We start from the raw sequence: 23,108 nt of genomic DNA on the forward strand, positions 1-23,108 counted from the left end.
AAAATACCAAAGTCACTATAAGCGTGTCGTTCAGATTTGAGGAGTTCGGTTCTGACCATCATCAGCAGTTCCACTGCACCAAATGTCACTGTTCCGTACCTAAATGCATGCTGTTCCTTTAAAAACACAAAAATCACCATATGTATGCCTTTCAGATTCGAGGAGTTCCCTCGATTTCTCCAGGATCCCATCATCAGAACTGGGTTCTGAGAAAAATGGGACCAATCTGTATGCATATACATTCAATCAAAAAAAAAATTTTCAAGATCGGTCCAGTAACGACGGAGAACAAACATTAAAAAAAAAAACGTACAGACGACTTGATAACCGTCCTTCTTGAGATATGAGGCGACGGTTAAAAAAATACTTTTTCTCAAACATGCATTGAAATATTGTCTTTACGTTCCTTAAAATGGGCTGGGAAGTATCGCTTTTTGGGCGCAACAACTCGAAAGGACTGTAAAGGGATTTCATATTATTTTTAGACCTAGGCCTGCAAAGTAACTTTTTTTTATAAAATATTGTCCTTTAGAGCATTTTTTTTTATTTCATTGTATGTTTGAGAAAAGCACTATACATGCCTCGGCGTGAAAACGGATTCCCGGCCTCGTATCCCTATCCGGCCTCGCTCGCACGCTCGCTCGGCCGTATATACCCACTTGGCCGGAAATCCTCATTTTCCCGGCCTCTGATGTAATGTACTATTACGACTTCTGCGGGCGTAGGACACTAGTTCGATTTACGTTATATCGTTTATCGAGGGGCCATGCTTTACGCATACCACCCAGATGCGGGGACGGGCCTGTGTGCGTAGCCGAATGCACAGACGCTTACGAAACGCTCACGATAATATCTCTTTCGTATAGCTAAGTATATATCTCTATCGCTCTTGCGACAGAGCCAGACTACCTTTCTGCGGCGTTTCGATTTCGTTTCACGTCACAGAAATGCATGTGAATATAAGTTAAATATCTATTGAAACCCCTTTTTCCTATGAAATATATTCCTAATACTTGTACTTCCTTGAACTGTCTAAATTTTTAGGGGCTTTTCTAGGAAATAATGGAAGTTCTAGTCTTTTCTAGTCTACTTCAAAGAAGTTTGTTTCAGAATCTATGGTACGAGCTAAGCTCTCGCTGAGTTATCGTTGTATGTCGTATGTGTGGATTATTCTTTGTCATCCCCATTGGTTTTAAATCGATTCATTGGTTGGAAGTTCCAACGTAATGCTTCCGGATATAATAATATAATAAAGATAATATGGCTTACAAATCCAATAGTGTGATTTAATGAGGAAATGTCGAAGGTAGGCGTATTTATAAAAATAGCCTGCCTTTGGCGTTGGTAGGTGTGGTAGTGTAAAATCGCCTTTAGTTTTATCTACACACAAAAATGCAATCGCCTTTAGTTTTATCTACACACAAAAAGCTTTATACTGCGCTCAATCTAATAGAATTGAACTGGACGCGACTGTACACAGATATTGTTTAGATTCGAGTGTGATTAGGTACTAAGTAAACAGTACCTACTTTCTCACGATTTCAGAGCTAAATCTGTGATAAGTGATAAGTAGGTACTTAAGAAATTGATATAAGAGGTACATGATTAGGATGTATACAACTGTCGTTGACTTTACCAGAAGATTCATGACACCAGCTGCTACTTTCTGTCATTCAAATTCTTCCCAGACTGATTGAAATTGACATATTTTTCAATAATTAATTAAGTACCGTCCACTCATTTTGTCATGACGCTACCAAAAAAGGTTCCGAAAGGCTTGTTTACATAATCGTTTAATTTGCAATTTTAAACAGCACTGACCAGCTGTTTTCTTGCTTTTTAAGCCGATACACCGTGTTTTTGCGGGACACAGTCGCCACAGTCTGACATAAATTAAAATAAAATTAATAATGTTTTGGTAAAAATAATAATGCAGATTTTTCTTCAGTTTGTTTTACCAGCGCTGTTTACGAGAGTCGAACGAATCAAATTAAACGAAGAGAATGAACAATTATAACGCCAGTTTTATGGAAATGTTGGTAAAACAGTGCTTCCATTAAATTTCGGAAAATCGTATGTTCGCTTTAGAATTTCTAAACAAATTATTTTTTTTGGAATGCTCACTGAAAATGTCGCTATGCAATTTCATTTCCTTTGTCTCCATCATCTACCTACTTAAGGTCAAAGAAATATATGGAAGCATACCTATTACCTAGTCATAGTCAAGAGTAGTAAATCATTGATAAAAGCTAAAAAATATTCCATATGTTTAATCCTTGAGAAAATTAGGAATGTCCTAGAGCCGCCAGACCTTCCTAATTTTCTCATTCTCATAAAATTACCTGAAAAAAAAAACAATTGATATGACATGACTCACACCAGTGTGCTTAGCCGAATGCACGGACGCTCACGATAATTAATATCTGTTTCGTAGCTATCTGTCAATCGCTCTTGCGTATTGGCGCGACAAAGCTAGACTGCATTTCTCTCGGCGTCTGGCGTCGACGATTGCCATTCGGCTACGCCGGTAGGCCTCCCTAGCATCCTTCAAATTCGCTAGGTATCTCACCGTCCACTCTTAGTCCACAAGGTCTGTCTGTCTCATTAAATCCATATCTTTCTACCGAAATAGCAAGGGGCAATACTTTAGGAGAGCTCCCGCGCTGAATCGTTTTTGGTGCAAAAGTTATCCATAACCATCCAAAGGGGTAACGCCATAAATATTATGGGTACTTTTTCACCAGAAACGATAAGGAGCGGGGTTTAATAGTTAGTTTATTTGTAAATATTTATTTTAAGTTACTTTTAATTAAATTGTAGTATTTGTCTGTATATTGTGAATAAATTATCTTTTAAATTACAAAATGCATTGTTTTCACATAATTTAATTTATTTTAGTAGATGTTTGAAGTACGTTAATATTGTAACGTACTTCGAACAAGTTTTTTTTCAAATGTATGAATGCAGTTTTTATTTTTATTAAAATCAATGACATGGTTCCCCTTTAGTTGTAACCTCTAAATTTAATAATAAGCTAGTAAATTACAGTTCACACCCAAAGAGTACCGCAGAGGATCAGATTCGGTTAAATTGAATCTAATTGCACGCCAGGTGTTGTGGTGGTGGCGTGCGCTTAATCTATTCTATTAGGAGAGTCGAGTGCTTTGTAGCAGACTGTTAATAAGTAATAATCCGGCGAGGTACTAAAGTGCATGATATTAGGATTATTAGGTTTTAGCTGGAATTGTCTGGGGGTTACCTGTGTCTTAGGTGATGTGATTGCGACTGGCACAATATTTAAGAGACTATCATACAAGTGTGCTAGGTTGGTAATTACACACGAGACGATATTGTGTTGTGCGTCGTAGTGTGGTCTAAAAACAAAACTTGAAAGTATACCAGGGTCTAGAGTTGTGCCTGCTCGTTCACTGAAAATATCGCTTCCAACTAGTACGACTTCCGAAGTGTATACTAGTTCGTTCTTTTAGGACATTTAGTACAGTAGTACATCGAGAGAGCGAGAGACAAATTGAGCGTATTAACGCTCGCTCGTACTAGCGAGCTGATCGGCCGTTTTCGCGCGCTCTCGGTCCGAATCAGTCGGTTCTAGTTCGGTTGCCGTCGGATCACACGGATCGCTTTGCTGTCATTATCACTTCTGGCACTTCGCTCCTTTCGCTCCCATTTTGTTGCGCGTGTGTGAGTGTACTAAATGTACTAGAGCAGAATCATTTGGGAGTAGTTCGGTCTAGTACAAACCAGGGAATCGTGTCTTTTGTACTATTAGTACATGTACTACACAAGCCTGTCACCTTAATGTATTCCCTGCCAACGTTTCGTAGCGCTACGGTTGTAGCTGGTCTCAGCATTTTCCCGCTTTTTAAAGTGTCTACGAACATAGAACCCGCCGAGCTCCAGGCAATCAATCAGTCGTAAGCATGTTTAATTTAACCTTAGGACTAGGTTTAGGACTATCCGAATCACGAGAACTTCTGATAGGTTATAAACTGAAATAGATACCACACATTAAAGAAAAACCGGCCAAGTGCGAGTCGGACTCGCCCACCGAGGGTTCCGTACAAACTTTCAATGGTTAAAATAATCATACTACACTCATACTCATATTCATTTATTCATATTTGTAACGCCATTTTACACGTCAAGATTTGATTTAAAAAAATAATATTCATACAACAATAATACTTATTAGAGAATAAATAGACAGAAGATTGAAATTACAAAAAGTTAGGCAATATTCACATAAAAAATGCACAAAAATATTTTTCTAATTAGGTAATAAAAAAATTGTCATAAGTGTAGAACGGGTGATCGACCAGCCAATTTTTTTAAGCGATAGGTACTTAAAGTTCGACACACTAGGCGCTTCAACCACATATTGCGGCAATTTATTATAGACGGCAGGGTCCATCACATGTGTTAATTTGACCGTAAATTGGATTTCGCCAATTTACGGTCGATACCTACTAACTTTCCGGCATTTCGAATGTTGTACTTGGAACATATGTTGTTAGTTTTGTCACAGAATATATGTATAATAGTACAAGTACAGAAGGCTCACTCCTTTGATGTTCACAAAATGACGCCATTCTAAATTCTTACCTACATTAACAAACGGTAACACGTGTTTTGTCCTTTAATACCAGCGGGTAAAAACGCATTTTATCCACTAGTGGGTAAAGTAATTTGACCTTGAATAAAGTCAAATTAATTGCTTTAAAATTGATAAAAGTAGGTGAATCTAGTAATAAAGATCATTTACCACCTGTGGAACTACTGGAAGCAGTGATAAACGCATTTTTTGCGTTATAGTTTCCTCGCTACAGTGAGGGGAAAAGTTTTGTGTTACACTCGGGTGCAAATAATGTATTTTACTTCTCGTGTGTTAAAAAACTCGCAAGTTCAGGATTCTATAAATAACTCGCAAGTTCATGATTCTATAAATAACTATTATAAAAATAACTATTATTGCGCCGCGCGAAGGTCGTCGCCAATGAATGGGCCGCGAACTCGCGGCCGCTGACATGTACTTGTAGCGCGGCGATAGAATCGCGGAGTGAGCCGCCCCTGGTTTTGTATGCTGCCAAGTTCTCTCTTACATAAATGGCTACCTGCATGATAACTATTGCAGGCAGTGTAATGAGTGTAAGGATTCTTATTTTTAAAGAGTTCTTTGGCCGGAGTGTCTACTGTCTACAGGTACCTGAGCAACGATCCTGGCGAAATAGCATGTCCGGGCTACTTCTGGAGCCACAGACTTTGCAACTCGACCTAAGGCAAAGCACGCACTGCCCCGACTACCACACGGTTTATCTACTTGCTGGTCCCATTTTAAGCCCTGATCAATCTTTAAACCTAGGAAAGTAGTCGTGGATGCCTGTTCAAGTATTTTCCCATTAATTATGAACTATCAACGGCGTGATCATGCGGCCCGAAAGATTAAAATGCACAAAGTGAGTCTTTTTGAGATTTAAAGCTAAGCCATTCCATGTGAACCATTGAGACAGCTGAGTTGTCGTTTCATTCAAGGCTCGCTGAAGACTTTCAGACGTTGGTGCAGTAACTATGGCATCAACATCATCGGCGTACATTAAAATGTTGGCAGCCTGTATCGCAACCGGTAGGTCGTTAAGGAGAAGTGAAAAAAGTATGTTAAATACTGACGATTCTTGCGCTACGCCCATATTAGTTGCCTCTGAGGGATCTGATCTTATTTTTTCACTATCTTCTACCACAATTGGTACTCATATAAGACTTGTCTAGAAGCACAGTATAATAAAGAGTACTATCGTACAGTATGGCCACCCCCACTCCCCGCTGAAAGTGCCGCCAACCCCCTCTCGGTTACCTCACAGTTACCGCCTGTCAATAACACGAACAGTCGACCTGTCATATTAAATTTCACGCATACAAGCATAGTACGTTCACCTACACGATCTAAGACTGTGTGCTAGGAATGCGCCTCTTTCAAATATTTGATCCCCAGTGTCCGAGGTGTGCTAAGAAGCAAAGAAGATCGAGTATTATAGAGTTAGAATCAAAGTAAAATGTGTAATCACAGTGCATAGACTGCCATCTCTCGACGTAGGCTTAAGACTTTTGAACCTCAGTTTTGACAATTTGGCCCATATTCTTAGCTTAATATGTTTTAAATTTTCAAATATTAATATTAGCGCCATCTAGCTGAGCCCTTCTTCTGTGTGGTACTGAGGTAAGTAAGTTTTATTCTTAGACTTTATCTGTCTATACGGAGTTATATATGTCTTTGACTAGAAGTATAGGTACTCTAATGAGTATTATTGTATTAAGCGCCGTCTCTCGGTAAAATTTACTAAGTAATTTACGCGACTTGAGACTTGTGCGAACCTTTAGGCATGGAAAGTCACATGAAAAGTTGTCGAAACTAATAATAGATGGCGCTGCATTTGAATTTCTTGACTGATAACTCTAATACTAAATTGAATATACTCTAAGGTAGAGCAGAGTCTAACTGGGGAATTACCTCCGCTTTACAAAAGACCGCAGTCAAGTAGCACTAGACTTTACTCATTGTTGTGTTCCTGCCGGTGAGTAAGGCAGCCAGAGCTCAACGAGGGTGCGGTATGCTGACGACTGGAGGACCTACGGAAGTAATTAGGACAATAGATCCTTCCTCCTTCCTTCCTTCCTTCCTCCTCCTTCCTTCGGTCCTTTGAGTCGTCGGCACCCAGGCCCCTTCTAAGTACAGGTTTGTACAAGTTTCTAATGAGTCGAGTCGGCAACGCACATGTGCCACTCCTTGAGTGGCAGGCGTCCAACCGTCCATATGTAACAGTGACCGCTTTCCATCAGGCGGACCGTATGCATGTTTGCCACCTACGTGGTACAAAAAAAACTCTCGACGAATTCACCTTAAACATTAAAAACTAAATCAAAATCGATTGATTCATTCGGGAGTATGATGCCAGACAGATATGTCAAGCGTCAAACCTATTATTATTATAACACTCCGTCGTTTTTGCGTTGGTAGTTAAAAACATGAAACCTCCTTCAAAACTATAATAAAACACAACTTTCTATGAAAATCGGTCAAGTGGGAGTCGGATTTCGACATTTCCATACAAAAAGGTCATGAGCGCCTGACGACATGTGATAGCAACGTACACTAGATTTGTACTTTCAAAAATTTGCGTACATTTTGGAAACTATAATAGATAGAGCAAATAGACTTCAGATTTTGGTTGTCGGTGGCACAATTTTTTTGTTTTGGTATATATACACCATTTTTTGGACCTATTAGGGCAATATTATGGTCAGTGCAATTCTAAACAGTCTTAAGCGCCTCTTTTTTAGTAGGAACTTAAGTCATTTTGGCAAATGATTAAAATTTTTAACAATTTCTAAACAGAAATGAATTTCTTTCTATCTTTCCATGGCGCTCACAAAATTTCAAAACATTTAGTAAGTACTTGCAGCGGCAGTGAGTGAAAATCTCAATTTGAGTTTTTTTCTCTTAAGTCCGACTTACGCTTGACTGTAGATTTCTAATAGGTTTTCCTGTAATCTACAGGTAGAGGGCTATCTCGTGTATTTTTTTGAAAATTTTACGTTAAGTAGTTTCGGAGATAAGGGGGGGGGGGGAATGGTCATTTTTTGCTTATTTTCTTAAATTACTTCTAAATTACCAAAATAAAAACTATAAAAAAAATATATTTGAGATGCTTATAAAATGCTCTTTCATTTGATATGTAACACAAATAACACAATATAGTTCTAATAACTTTGATTTTTAATTTTCAATTTTACCCCCCAAAAGTGCCCCCTATGATTAAATTTCGTTTAATTCATTTAATTATATTACATGTCCGTCTTTGGGCCACAGGTTTACATACGTGTGCCAAATTTCAAGTAAATCGGTCTAGTAGTTTCGGAGAAATCGGCTGTGACAGAGGGACAGACAGACACGCGAGTGATCCTATAAGGGTTCCGTTTTTCCTCTTTGAGGTACGGAACCCTAAAAAGCGATCAAGCCCACTGGCGGCGAAGCCGGGAATCGAACCCGACGTCAGCCGCGATAGCTACCAAAAAATATTTAATAAAATAATTTGATTTGTTACATACTTCGTTTTGATAGGTTATCTCAGATAAAGTTACAGAGAGAGCTACACTCCAGCGCTCGTAGCCAAAAGCACAAACGCTCACGATAATATCGCTTTCGTAGCTAGTTATCTCTATTGTTCTTCCGTATTGGCGCGACAGAGCGCGACTGCGTTTCGATCGGCGTCTGGCGTGAACGATTGCCATTCGGCTAGGCCGGCTGAAACGGCTTTTTAATCAGTTTACTTACCGACAATTCACATGACCTTAAAACTAGAATGTTGACGATTTCCCGTAAGGTTTTTACATTAAGCCACATTTTCATGACTTTTGCTTTGTTTTTTATTTCATTACTAAATTATACAAACCTAAGTATTATGAATGTCCACAAGTAGAACCGTTGACTTCTTGAAGACTCCATAGAATGTTAGATATAGGTACACGTATTTGACAGATCGACAAAGTGATCTTAACATTTTTAACTCGTTGTTTTAACTCCTTGTTTTTCGAGAAACCTAGTTCATTGTGGATTACATTTTTATATTTATACTCAGTTAAGAAATTGTTAACAGAAAGTTAAATTAGCTGGAAACAAGACTTTTGTAATTTTTAACACTAGGTAGTCAGAACATCAGAGTTGTTACAATCTTTTAAATTTTGTTTTTAAAGTGCGGGTTTTTAAATTATGTTTTTCAAATGAACCGATCAAATTTAACAATCGGTTTACAATTCCTAACTGAGTAAGAACAACCGTATTACTTTTACCAAATAGGATCGAGTATTATAGAGAGTTCCTGTCTCCTGTCGAAGTGTCGAAGTAAAATGTATAATCACAGTGCATAGACTGCCATCTCTTGACACTTTTGAACCTCAGTTTTGACAATTTGGCCCATATTATTAGCTTGATATGTTTTAAAATGTCAAATATTAATATTAACGCCATCTAGCTGAGCGTACCCCAAAGGTAATGCCATCTAGGCCACCGTACCTTTTTCTGTATGATACTGAGGTACGTTTTTTTCTTAGACTTTATCTGTCTATACGGAGTTATATATCTTTGCTTTTACAGATGAATATTTAAAAGGTGGATCAAGAGTTAAATATCGAAAGAGTACAATCTCGTTATCTATGTTTGATCCATTTTAGTTAAATATTTTGGCCATTAGTGCGTTTTCACATTAGCCGAACCGTTATCGGATGTAGGAATTATGTCGATATATGAAAGGCACCATGTTTGTTTTTTTTTACCTTTGACATCTTACATCCGATATCGAATCGGACAATGTGTAAATGCAGTCAGTCAGCATTAACAGTGACATATCGTATTAACGAACCAAAAGTATGGGTGGGAGCCCTTGAATACTTTTTAAAATAGATACCCATATCTCGACAGTTTCAAGTTTCTCTTATTGTTAACCCTTTTCCAGGCATAGTACCTACGTGTCAGCGCGATTTGCACTTTAAACACTGCAATTCAGGGTGATTGCACTTTTCCAAAATGTGACTCGCTTTAAAATCTATCGCCAAAACATCACTATTTAGGATATACCTTCGATTTTGTATAAAACTTTCTGTAAGTAAATTGGCGGGGCATGGAAAAGGGTAAATCTCTTACTCTCGGTGCTGACTGTACATAGTGTACTGTACATAGTTTAAAGGCTAAATTTTGCTTTACGACTCCGCCACGAGTATTTGCTGTTCATATTCTTAATCTCGTGATAGTTATGGTCGCTGAGCAGACTGGAGAATCTCGCCTTAATTTATGCGAAGGACATTAAGGAAATGTATGCAAGAGAAACGAGGGATTAATTTACAAAATTTTAATTTTCTCCTCCCATCGCCGACTTAGGCTAGTTGCAATGTTCATTCTTTGTGTAGGTACTGGTAACACCATAACTTTACTGTTCTAGAAAAACTGCCGGTTTCAGGACACATACAATTATATGTTATACGTAACATTTCACACATTGGCTTGTAACACAATTTATGACTATAGATCTTTAACCCTTTGACAGCCAAGAACACTAGGTGTATGTAGTAGTATCATGGACTTATGGCGTACGCTGTCAAAGTAACCTTCATACCTTCAACTAAGTTTTACATTATTTCGATCGCCCCTGTTCTTGGCGTGTAAGTCAAGCTTTTGTTACAAGTAGCGGCACGTAAGTTTAGCGCTGAGTAAAATATGGAGGGGATAGCTACGCATGGGGACGCATACCCTTCGCCCCCTGTAACCCCCTGAGAGACCTGTTTTGAGTTCTGTGCAATAACGGTCAGCGCTAGAGTTTCCTGCCGCTACTTGGGTTATTTTATTTCACTTGTGTATCAGGTATCTTTGACTTTTGAGTAATTACTAGTTTTATTTTATTCATGGTTAGTATACAGTTATATTATGTGCCTGAAACCTGGTTCGTTCCTTATACATTACGTATCGTTAGATGGCAAGATTCACTAAACGCTAACATTACATATACATATCCCAGATATTATATCGATTTGAATTATCGTAACACTGATCATTTTACACAATTAAAGTTTCTATTGTAATAATGACTGGATAAAATTAAGACATTTACATGCATATTAGAGACGGTAAATACTGTTAATAGTTACCTAAAATTAATATCAGTCCATTCCATACATTTCATAATATTTTAACGTAACATTGAAATCGATAGTCATTGTTCTAGAATAAATGTAGAATACAAAAAAGTTTAAAAACAAAATAACAAGTATATAGCCATGTATTTGAATTACACTTACACGAAAAGGAATGTTAGCGTTTAAGATAACTTACATACAATTAACTGTAGGTTTACATTTAAAATTTTGATTCGCACAAATTTATTTGCTGGTAAAACTTAGCTCAATATATACAGAGAATGTTAGTAACTCGAATTTTTACTTCAAAGATGTTGGCATCGAATTATTGCTACGAAGTTTTGCGCCTAAAGTTTTAGGTACACGATGTCTCTACTTACATCTAGATGTTTATACTAATATTTACAATTTAAAAGAATAATATTAACGGGCTCATATCGAAGTTTAAGTAACAGCTCGTCGTTTATATACGAAATAACAAATTTATTCGAGAATTAATGTTATTATTTACAGAGCATGATAGCAAATCACAGAGACGCGTGCGTAAAACAAGACTCTAAAGTAAGGAGCTACAATAAATAATATTAACCACTGGCAAGAGATGGCACCAGTGGACACACCTAGTACCGGAGAGCACTGACTCATTCATTATTTCGATGGACGCCATAGCGAAAAGAGAAAGAGTAAGTCGTGTTTGTAATATTCCCACTGTTACTCTGGCAAAGTAACGATATGAAAACTTACTTCTCTCTTTTTACTATATCATGTCAATAACATAAATGGTGGCAATAACAAAATATCGTCCAGTTTGATCTCGCGTTAAAAGCGTATTGATTTAAACGCAGGAACAAACTCCATTATAAATAAACGTTGCTGAAAGTTTTTATTCACTACGAGCGTTCATGATTTCTAGTGAGTTTGAAACAGTATATTTAAATTTATCCGCCGATTTATGAAATTCAATCATTATTAATGTAACAATAATTGTTCGATAATTAAGGGTTTATATGACACTTTTAACGAAGTATTATAAATAATTAAAAACCATCATGAAACATTTTTTACATATAGGTCAATTACTGAATTTTGCTAACTTAAGACCTCTAGTACACATTGTTGGAAACTAAAGGTGTCTGCTTTTGTTCATAAGTAATTAAATATAATTAAATTAATTAACATAACTTTGTTCAAGTACCTCGTATATTTATGATGGTATTAACTGACGTTCGAAATAAGGCAGGTAATTAGCAAAGTTCGTTTAAATACCATACGATATGTCGTCATTGTTTTCATACATCAACATCTCATTATCACTTTTAAGTAGAAACGCGTTGTGTTAAACACATCTCGTCCAACGCTTAAGTACTACCAGAGCTTAATGGGGAACCATTAAAGCGAATTTACATAAATTGCCATTTTCACAACCGAAATTAAATATGTACGTTACTTTTTAAATTAACAGTTAAAATTATTACTCGTAAGTAATAATTTTCGATAGTCTGGCAACACTGGTCACTCGTGTTCGCGCGGCGGGGTGTGACGCGGGGGGTGAGGGGTGCTGAGATCGAGAGCCGGCTCCGGGTGGGGGGGCGCAGGCGCGCGGTACGGCGGCGCGGGCGCCGGATCCGTACCGGGTAGCGGCAGCGGTAGCTCCGAGGTACCGGGTAGCGGTAGCGCGGGCCAGCACGCGCCTGGCTCCGGTTTCATGCCGGCAGCGCTCAGGTACGAACACGCCATCATCTGTAAAAAACAAAAAAAAAGATAAATAACGAATCCAAGAAATGTTATGTGGCGTAAGGGCTTTGGTAAGATATTACACGAATTCCTCTTCATCTTACTTAATAATATAATAAGAGAGGGAAAAGTTTCCTAACGAGTCTTTTTGACATTGGCAATCCGTACGTATACCAATATAATACGTACGACGTAGATATTACACTCACGTCTTTCTTCGGACTAAAAATATTAGCATATTAAAGAAACGACTGAAAAGTGCTTAGCTCTTTCTCTCCCCATAGTCTCCATGAAGTATGATTATATCTTTACGTAATGTCCAATTTCCTGCATGTGTACAAAATAAATATTGCGTAATCTCCCGGAGTAGATTGAAGTAAAACAGAGCTTACATAAATAATGAAATATGTAGTATCTATTATGAGATGAGAGGACTAAAGAATTCGCGGGCGGCAGGGAGGCTCTAATCACGCTAATAGCCAATGCGCAGCCCCCCCCCCCCTGCCCCCGAGGCTTTCACGCTAATACGGAGTGGGCGCAAGAGCAGAGATGCTATTTCTGGAATTTACCAAACATCCTTCAACCGAACCAGCTCAAAACCGATCTCAAAGCACTCGCAGTTATTACGGATCTCTAGGTCTCACTGATACTAGACTAGAGACGAGTAGAATAATTTACAAGTTCCTAAATCGTATCACACGTCCTCTGTACCACTTCACTCGAAAGTTCTTTAAATTTACTACGGTTTTACTTCTTTGCCAGACGCAAAGTGGTAGTTATGAAGCAGATATGTCATTTGTCGGCTCGTAATCATTTAAGTCCGCCAGTTGCGGGGCAAAATTGAAATGTATCTTATTAGATACGTGATGTTGTATTAAAAGTAACTAAAAAGTTAATTTTTACATATACATAATTTTAATAGTTTCTGTCGTCCGGGAATGTGTCTAACTTAGACACTTTCTTAGACAGTCTAAGAACCTATAAACACAACACGGGACCTCATAAAATTGATTGTATTTTACTATATACATGATGTTGCATTAGTAACTAAACGAGCGTAAAGTTAATTTTACAAGTGTTCGTTAGATGAAATTTTAATAGTTTCTGTCGTCCAGGCATGCGTCTAAGAATAAAATTATAAATAAAACACGGCCCCATACATCAGCGCAGTGTTGCAGCGCGCCGTACATCGCCCGTGAAATTGATTCCATGCCGCATGATCAGTTTCTTACATCCCCCATATTTCACTTATTGCCGGGATTAAAATGTTTTCTTTTAGTCGCAGATTAGTAACTAAATATTACAAGCGTACCTTTAAGAACAAATCAAATTATTTTAAGTATACCTAAATACTAGGTAGCACTCGTATTGTTAATAATAAGATGTAATGTTTTGAAGAAAAATGGCCCGCCGAGTTTCTTACCGGTCGCGGTCCCATAGTGGATACCCCCCTCCATCCGAGGGGGGACTGAAATCTTCTCGAGGCTGAGGCGTAGGGTTAGAGCCGGCGTAGCTTTATTTGACGTTCATTATGCATTGTAATATGCCTACTTGAAAAATAAATATTTCATTTTCATTTCATTAAGATATAAAACTGTAATAAATGGCTAGGTAGCTGGTGAATTGTCTTATACTTACATACTTGGAATGTTCGACCCTTACCAACCTGATCAGATGGCTGAGTAGTTTAGGCGTCCGTCCGGCAAACGGAAAACGCTGGTTCGTAATATCCAGCACTGGACACTTGGAGGCCTTGGCAGTTTATTCTTTGTATATGATATCTATTTCAGTTTAAGCGTACCTTTGTTGGATGTAGTTTTATAGTTTAATGCCACGAACAAAGCGCACCGCACAATAGTATAGTTCGCGGTAACGCGGTACCCGGTACGGTTCAACAATGATACAGTAACTTTAATATTTATTGCACTTGATCAACTCGCGGCGTACGAGACGTTACCTATTCATATTAAATATAAAAAACGAGATCAAAAGGACAAGTTATGAGTTAATGCATAAATTAAGGCAAGTCGCTAAACAATGTGCCCGAGTTAATTAAGTTGACGCGATTGTACGCTAGACCGTAAAGTGCATAATTAAGCCCTTAACGTAAACGTTTCGGTTAATATGTTCAGGCGTCGGTAATGCTTTAGGAGACCTAAACTCTCCTATGAGAATAAACAGTTTGGCTCGAGGCGAGTGGACGGGGCTCGTCGCACAAATGAATTAGTGTTGTGTTGCCCCCCTACTACCCGCGGGGGGAGGGCATGTTGCGATTAAAATATAATTAGGCGAGCGGCAATTGTTTCGCCATCGAGCCAGGTGGCGCGGCTAGGTAAATTAAATAGCCGTATAGGGTTTCCAATTACATCCACCGGGCACGGAAAACGCGCTTATTGCCTAATAATAGAACGGGGGAACAATATGAGGATCTTGTAGTTGATTAATTTATTTGTAGAGCCATACGCCAGGTGTAATGCGATATTAATTACGAGACACTGTTAGTAATAAATCACGCACCTGGACCATACTTTCGGCATTAATGAAATTCAAGCAGCGATAATTGCGTAGCTAATTACAGGAGCGGATCTCGCTAATTTATAACTGTCGGATTATGAATTAGGAGTAGCGTTAATTAAACAATGCATATTTGCGGAGGCGAGTAGTGGAGCATTGTCGCGGGTTTCGGAGCAATTAGGTTCGAAACTAATACGTACGCTATTGAAACTTGCGAGCCGAATGTCCCATTCTGTGCGGAAACGCGCGAGCTATTCGGTTTACATTTTCAAATTATGCAATTACGTTGTTGTAAGTGATTAACTGGCTAACAAATTGCATTATTGGATTTTGTGGAAGCGCATGGTGACTCTTGTTATAAATGTTACGCAAAATAACCATAACAGTACTTTTCTGTTTTAAAAACTCGTGTCGTTACAAGGCTTTTAGGGTGGTTTCGGCAATAGGAATTAATTAGGCGCAGGTTTAACTATTGCTTTGTACCGCATTGGATGCATTCGCATTGGTCGTTTTTCTGGGTTCACAAAATTTGTTAGTTAAAGCTTCACTTGCGACGGACAAAACGAAAAATTCTCTTACAAAAAAAAATATATAGGTATGTATTTGGTGTAAAACGATGTATCTTGTAAGATACACGGTCAAGAAGAGGACTAACGTTTTTATATTTTATTTGACCATGTAGGTATAACTTCTCGAAATTTGAGTTCGTTTTCGTTGCAAGTAACAAGTAAATAACACAAAATACCCCATTGTTTACAGTCTCCTAACCCTATAACCCAAATAGCCGTCCAATTTTCTTTCCTCGCAAGTTTGCGCCAATATCGTATATCGGTCATTAGAGTGCAGCCAAAGGTCCGAGCCCTGACCTCTGAGTTTACGCACCGATGCCTCGTGTTTACGATGGACTTTACTGCTTAATTTAGACGTTACAGACTATATTTTACGTGTCTACTTGAGCAAGCTACGGTTATTGAATTTGGTGATTTTTGCGCGATTTTTGTGAGGGAAAACAGAGTTAGTTTGATTTTGGGCGGCAAAACTTTGTGGTAGCGAATTCTTAAAACTACTAGTATGTATAATGTATATTGAATACTCCTCTGTACCTACTTCATTATTTACTGGTAATAAAGTACAGAGGAGTATTCGATGTGCGTTGATATTGCTTATTATGTGTGAAATGATTCCAAGCGGTCAACATTTTGTCTTTTACACTCCTATCTATGTCTAGAATTAGTGTGGTGGACAACTCTTTTTTACAGTTCCTAATAAACGAAGAGATATTTCGGCCCCTATTGAAATTTGTATCAGAACTCAATGAGTACCCTTGACCTACCTCAAACCACTCCTCAAATATCCTGTTGCTTGCGTGACTAGTTCACTAGTATTTTGCTAGAAAAAAAGCTCTTTAAAATTAAACTGCATGTATAACGCCTGTTAAGCAGAGACTATAAATTACATAAAAATATAAGCCACCGACGTTAGCGTGCGGCTAAACATTATCTTTGCGAACAATAAAGTAAATGATATGCGAGAAAACGTTATTAAATGTATATTTCGTTAATATAAACCCGTACCTATACTATTGTTTTAATACAATGTGTATTGTTTCGAGAAAGTCATTAATAAATTAAGCAAATGACGTCAGTTATGAATAGCATTATATTCAGATTCAGAGTTAAAAAAAAGTTTCCTCGGCGGCAGTAGTTATTTGTTATACAAGGGGGCAAAGTTGTATTTTAACGCCGAGTGTGGAACTGAAAAACGAGCAAGTGGAAGGATTCTATAGTTGAACAACGAGCGAAGCGAGTGGTTCGAGAATAGAATCCTGAACTATATGCTTAATAATGGGAGACGAAGAATTAATATCTTTTTTCACTACACCAACTGGTAAAGGCTTTCTTTGCTGTTTGAAAACAGACAGCAAAGTAATTTCATACAAATTTTGACTTGATGTCTTAAGCTGGCTGGTAAAATCACCTATAGGTAAATGAATGATTTTGAATAATAAATATTGATTAAATTGATAGTAGTTTGATGTTTTATAGTCAGCATTTTGTTGTTGTGTCGGTGCGGTGAAAAAAATTGTGTTTCACTCGGTGACAAAGTTTGTTTAACCTACATGCCTTGAAACCCTCGCAACGCTCAAGATTCCATATCGCGGTTCAATATTGGCACGTGCGGTTAAACAACAACTTTGCCCCCTTGTAAAACAAAGAACTATTTTTCTACTCCCGGACTGTTATTCGTCATTTACACTTCGGCTTTGCCTCAAACACCAGCATTTTGCATAAAATAATTTGGGGTAACTTAGCTTACCCAATGCGGTAAAGACGGAAAGAGGAACGGAACACAGTATTTTCATTTTTAAAAGTTGCTAAACTTATCATCAAATTTCCCATTAAGACACACAGTTCAATTTAATATCGCAGTACAGCCACAATGGCCCATCGGCATTCCATTAACCGGCGGCAAACAGGACGCGTCCGTCTAACTCAATACAGAACGATTCCTGGCGATACTCGCATTCGGTACATTCCCATTGGATTGTAACTTGGAACAACACTAACGACTGTTTATATTGGCGACGGCTCGGAGCCCTATTTGACTCGAGATACTATGATACTAGAAATTGATTTTCTGTCAAGTCACACTGTCTAAATTTTGTAAGATCTCTAATTTACATACATATATTATGTAATATTGTTTCTGACATCGTTTAGCTTCGACATAAGTTTGTGTTACCGGGCATCTAAGTGCAAATGTTGACGGCAAAAACTCGCATATGACTTTCGGAGCATTTGATCGGTCAATGTAACCTACATAATCTGCAATGTAACGAAATCGATCGCTGTCAAAAAGAGTCTTGACGATAAGTAAATCCATACTTAATATTATTAATGGGAAAGCGTGTGTCTGTTTATTTGTCCGTCTTTCACGGCAAAACTGAGCGACGAATTGATGTGATTTTTTTTAAGTGGAGATAGTTAATGGGATGGAGAGTGTCATAGGCTACTTTTTGTCTCTTTCTAATGCGAGCGAAGCTGCGGGCAAAAGCTAGTAGAGCATAAATATTGACAATAAAATTAATATGGGTTATGTGATGGCCGCTATTACTTGACACTTTTGGGCCAAAAACTTCCTCCTAGAAATATTGCCACCAGTTTCATCCTCAACTCGAATCGGGCCCGGCGCGGCAATCGGCCCGACATCCGCGAGACAATACCCATACAAGACTCGGGCCTAAATAATTTAATAGTTGTACGAGTAGGCGTCGCGTCGGAGAGCGGTCGGCAAACACGCCGATATTTGCCCGATATTGCACTCGTCCGGCCTGCTTATGAGACTCCTTCAAACTTCATTATCTATTTATAAATCGTGGCTTTCCGTTGCAGAAACGACCTTATGCTTTCATCATTGCTTATGAGATAAATAAAGTCTAAGAAAAAGCACGGACCAAGGCTCAGAAACACGCTCGTTGTTTTGAAATAATATCATAATCATATCATTTTTATGAGTCCCGAATTCCTGATTTCGCACACAGTCTAGAACCGTTATATTTAAACTTTGACATACGTAAATTGGAGTGTAGTTATGTTGTATGGAATATGGTAAAATTTTCTAAATGATGGACATTTTCCGAGGCTCGCTCGGAACAGCAAGAAAAAAATATGCTCCTTCAGATAGCGTCATACCTTTGGTTGAAAGACTGTTAGATGGCGACACTAATTAATAGTAGTTATATTTAAATAATAATTATAAGACTACATATCCGTATAAGTCAAGTTGTCGAAAATGATGTTCTAAAAGTTGTAACCCTGTGTCGAGAGATGGCAGTAGATACACATTTCTAAGAACATTTTCATCTGAATTTTCTACAGAAATTAATCTGTATTGCAGATGAATACGGAACCTTTAGGCAGGGAACGCCACAATTTACCTTCTCGTGAACGTTCTTACCCTCGTTATGTAATTTTGCCTGTTGGAGCAGACGTTATTAATACTTTGTTTATTTTGGTAAAATAGGGCGCGTGTGAATTCTTTACAAAAGAGAGATAAGGCTTAACCTATTTTAAAAACAACTTATTAGGTTTTCATTTATATAAAATTAATTATTTGGCATTCGTATTAGCATGTGTTCTGAACGCATGATAAGAGTGATAGGCGCAGCGCTATAAACAAGAGAGAGGTGATGAAATAGGGAAATATTTCGAAAAAAAAAAGATAACGTGAACTATTTTACCTAACATACTGAGTGTAAATCCAAGACATGCATCGAAGGAAGGATAGATAAAGTTAAGATAAGCGTGCAGTGGTATGTAGTAAGTAAAAATAAGTGCATAATGAGAAGTATATAGCGAAAATATACGTATTCCGTATTTCTACCTAATTTACTCGTTCCAGCAGGGTTAGCACATGATTGGACAAGAGTATGTCGATGTCGCCGCGAGATAGACTACCCGTTCTTATGTCATTAATGCGATTAGAAGAAGTGTGAGTGTGTGTGTGGTGTGTGTGTGTGTCTCGCGGCGACATAGGTACTCTCGTGCCAATCATGTGCTAAGGGTGCAGCACATCCCCGACCGCGACGTACGTCCCTTTTAACCCGACATACGTCTAAGACGAGCACTATTACCCTCGGAGTAAAGATAGGTAAAGGTCTAAAGATAAGAGTGATAGGCGCGGGGGTGGTAATAAATAAGGGGCGGGTGATTCGCGTGCGCGCCGGCAGTTTGTCGCCCTCGCGTGCGCTGGCGCTGCTCATTCGTTATTCATGCGCGGGCAGCACGCGTACCGGGCCACCCTTAGGATGCAGCGATGTTTTGCGTACCGCTTTTTGACTTGATGTGACAGGTTTATTTGATTACGCATTGCAAAGTGGTGGTTTTGAGATGTAACTATTACCTAGTTAACGTTTCAATTCAAATTCTCTTTGATTCAGAGAAGTCCAAGATGGAAATCTTATTCGTTAAAATATACAAGATTTTAACTACCATTACAACCTGGTACTTACGGGACAAGGGCCAAAATGTAGGTATGTAGGTACCGAAATAATTTGATGAATTGTGAACGAAATAGAAAAGTAAATGTATAACGAGATTTATTTGAAGTTAGAGCAAATATCCATGTGTAGTTATTTTCACAGTCACCAAAGCTACTATTAACTTTAGCTTGGAAATATCTTTGTACGTCAAAGGATTTTGCATAATTCTCGATAACGAGCGTTCGAGTCGCTCTTTTACTTCAAAGCTGCCGTTTCAGTTACAGTTTATTATTAATAAAATTTGGGTGGGCGATGTCGGGGCGCGGGCGGGGGCCGGACCGCGCTCGTTTCGCTCGTTATCGGCCGCTCCGGCCGGTCAGCGCCGCGGAAAATTCGACCGAAACTGACGCGCGTGAAAATTTAATGAACGGCCGGACGCTAGTTAACTAAAAGGTAAAGTGCACCCTCTTGACGTGTTCGGTAAATATTAATAGTGGGTGTGTAGCGCGCCATTAAAAATGCACGAGCCCACGGACACGTTGCCCGCGTTCATTAGCCTCTTTACATACTCCTTCAAATTAAACTAGCTTCACGACTCAATTAAGCTTCCAAAACACGACCCGACGAAAGAAACTACATCTAGATTAAACCAACACGCGGCCCAATCAACGTCTGCTTTCAACGACGTCTGCGCTGATCGACGGCGCGTTACAAATAGTTCCGGCAGTTTGCATGTTGTCCTATTCAAATATCGGCCAATAATTGGTGGCTAGAGCCCGCTATCTTGCTGGCTCTGTGTATGGGATAAATGTCGTTAACAAAATACACGGTACGTAGCCGCTGCGCTTTGCGATAATCGAATTCGCCCAATAAAACGCGACATTCAATATCGAACTTTGCCAGTTCTGCATGGCCTGCGAACACTTCCCGAGAACAAGTTTCTCACTGAGCCGTTTTGAAACTCTTACGGCCACTATTAAGGATAATAGAAACTGTCTAGCTCGCACGATGAGTCTAGGAATTATGTGTTCGACTGGAATGATCTAACTTGGACTTTTATACGTGTTTGTTTGGTTCTTAGTTCCCGAGACGGTGCCGATGGCTTTTAAGTTCAACACCATTTATAATGAATCTTCCTGTGCCTATGCCTTTGAAGCCATTAGCATGATTTCACGTTTCCATGACATACTGAAATATTTAGATCGGTAGGGCGCGCAGGCGCACGCATCTATCACGCAGCGATACATAATGAGTATCGTTAATTATGTATCGCGTTGCCATTTCAATTCCGAACGCACTGTCGCGGGCTCTCGCGAACCAGGTCAAGGGTTCGCGACTCCAACCCTGAGTCAGCCTCGAGGGGCTGCCAAATTAATGAGGCACTCCTTTGTAATAAAGAAATAAGAATTGCGCACGCAAACCGTCTCAACTTCGATGTCATTAAAGGCGTCGGAGGCTCGAAGTCGTTACCGCGCCTTGTCTAAACAACTTCCATCAAATTTCCTAATGAATTTATATCTACCTGTACAATTTAATAAGAGTACCTCTGAGGAAACAATGCAGAACATACACTCAATAATGAAGAACGGATTGAAAAGGTAGAATAATTTGAAAAGATAGAATAAAACAATCGAATAGAAAATTTGAAAAAAAGTGGGAACTAACATTATTTGTCTCTAAAATCATTAAGTATTAGATCATTTTGACAGTCAATCAAGTTGTTTGATCAAAAAGTTACTCATTGTAAAAAGCGATCTAAAGTTACAACACCATAACAATTGAAAATCTATAGTAATGTTCGAATCGGAGCGAAGGAATACAGTTCCAGCAGTAGGTCAGCGAGTAAATGGAGCGCTATTCAGAATATGGTAATCGGCAGTCGCGCGCCGGCCCGATGGATTGGATCTGAACCGCTTTGATTTGAGCTTTCTTTCCATTTGCGATGTATGTACATTGTACAAAGTGGCGTTTTTATAAAGGGAGTCTACTGTTAATGGACATTTGTTTGCCGATTTGTGTATGATATATTAGTGTTTGATGATTGTGTATGATATATTACATTTGAAACAAATATTTTATCAGGCAGAGGAAAAAGTAAGTAGGTATCACGTTGTCGCTTTAGGGTCCCTCTAATCGGTCATTTGTAAAAAGATCGGAAAAAATTTCGTGCTCGTGGTAATCGACAATTAAGTTTTACTTGAGAACGCTTACCACAATCCTTACATTTACTAGGAAGGTAACGCAAAATGCAAGGAACTAGAACTACGTAAGCATCAAAGTCATATCAAAATATTGTATAGGTATACGGTCGAAGTCACAGGACGAAATGTTTAATAAGTATAAAATATTACACAATTTAAACATACGTAAAATGCCAAAGTATTTACCCAACTGTCAACTTACAAGAAGTGCAATTCTTACATCCCCGTAGATTAGTGAGGCCTGCGGGTTTCTAAGTCGCAGCTAATTGGCTCAGCCCGGCCAATTAGAGCGCCGCGGTGATTCGTTTTAATCGGGCACCCTTATCAGTGCACCCGCTGCTTCGCTCACAGCGAATTTCTGTGTCTACGAAAGGGCTTATGGACATTTGTCGCTGTGAACACTGAACGTCGTTTAGTTGAGACTGTGTTGGACAAATTGTTTGCTTTCTGGACAGTACTGGTTTAGTTTTATGTGAAAATATTAGATCCCATTTTAAAATTTGATAAGAGTGAAATGAGGTACCGTCATTTAAATTCTTCATTAAATAAATTGTACCTACTTTAAAGAAAGGTACTACCTACTGCAGCTACGTTATGTTATATACAAAATACTTCGTGATAGATGAAGGCAGTACCTACATTATCCTAAGCTCTGCCGGCATCATATCTGATTTTAAATATTTTTAAAAATAAATAGCAATTTATGTCAACAAAGAAACAAAAAAAAAGACAAACATAGTGAACTTGACACACCTATGATATGAATAATAGATGAACTGTCTAAATAAACAATGTCATGCAAATAAGGATGTCTGCGTTTTGATGCACTTGTGTCAATTTATCAGAAAAACAATGGAAGGTGACACTGACATTGATGTTGACAGTTACTAGGATTACATAACTTTCAGTAGCCACGGAATGATGTACGTGATTTATGAGATTTCTATTCTGTGCAAATAAATATCTGGCTGTACATAAGTATA

At 38.5% G+C, this 23,108-nt stretch overlaps 1 protein-coding gene across 3 annotated transcripts in view; it reads right to left on the reverse strand.

The window, feature by feature from the left end:
• Nucleotides 1–9,899: 9,899 nt before the first annotated feature.
• LOC125226885 (LIM domain transcription factor LMO4) overlaps nt 9,900–23,108 on the reverse strand; it is a 311,552-nt gene continuing 298,343 nt past the window's right edge. For all 3 annotated transcript variants that reach the window (XM_048131045.1, XM_048131044.1, XM_048131046.1), the window contains exon 5: nt 9,900–12,435. The gene's annotated coding sequence lies outside the window, so the exon portion shown is untranslated. The remainder of the gene's footprint in view (nt 12,436–23,108) is intronic.

Source organism: Leguminivora glycinivorella, chromosome 6 (genome assembly GCF_023078275.1).
Source record: "Leguminivora glycinivorella isolate SPB_JAAS2020 chromosome 6, LegGlyc_1.1, whole genome shotgun sequence".
Classification (NCBI taxonomy): Eukaryota; Metazoa; Arthropoda; class Insecta; order Lepidoptera; family Tortricidae; genus Leguminivora; species Leguminivora glycinivorella.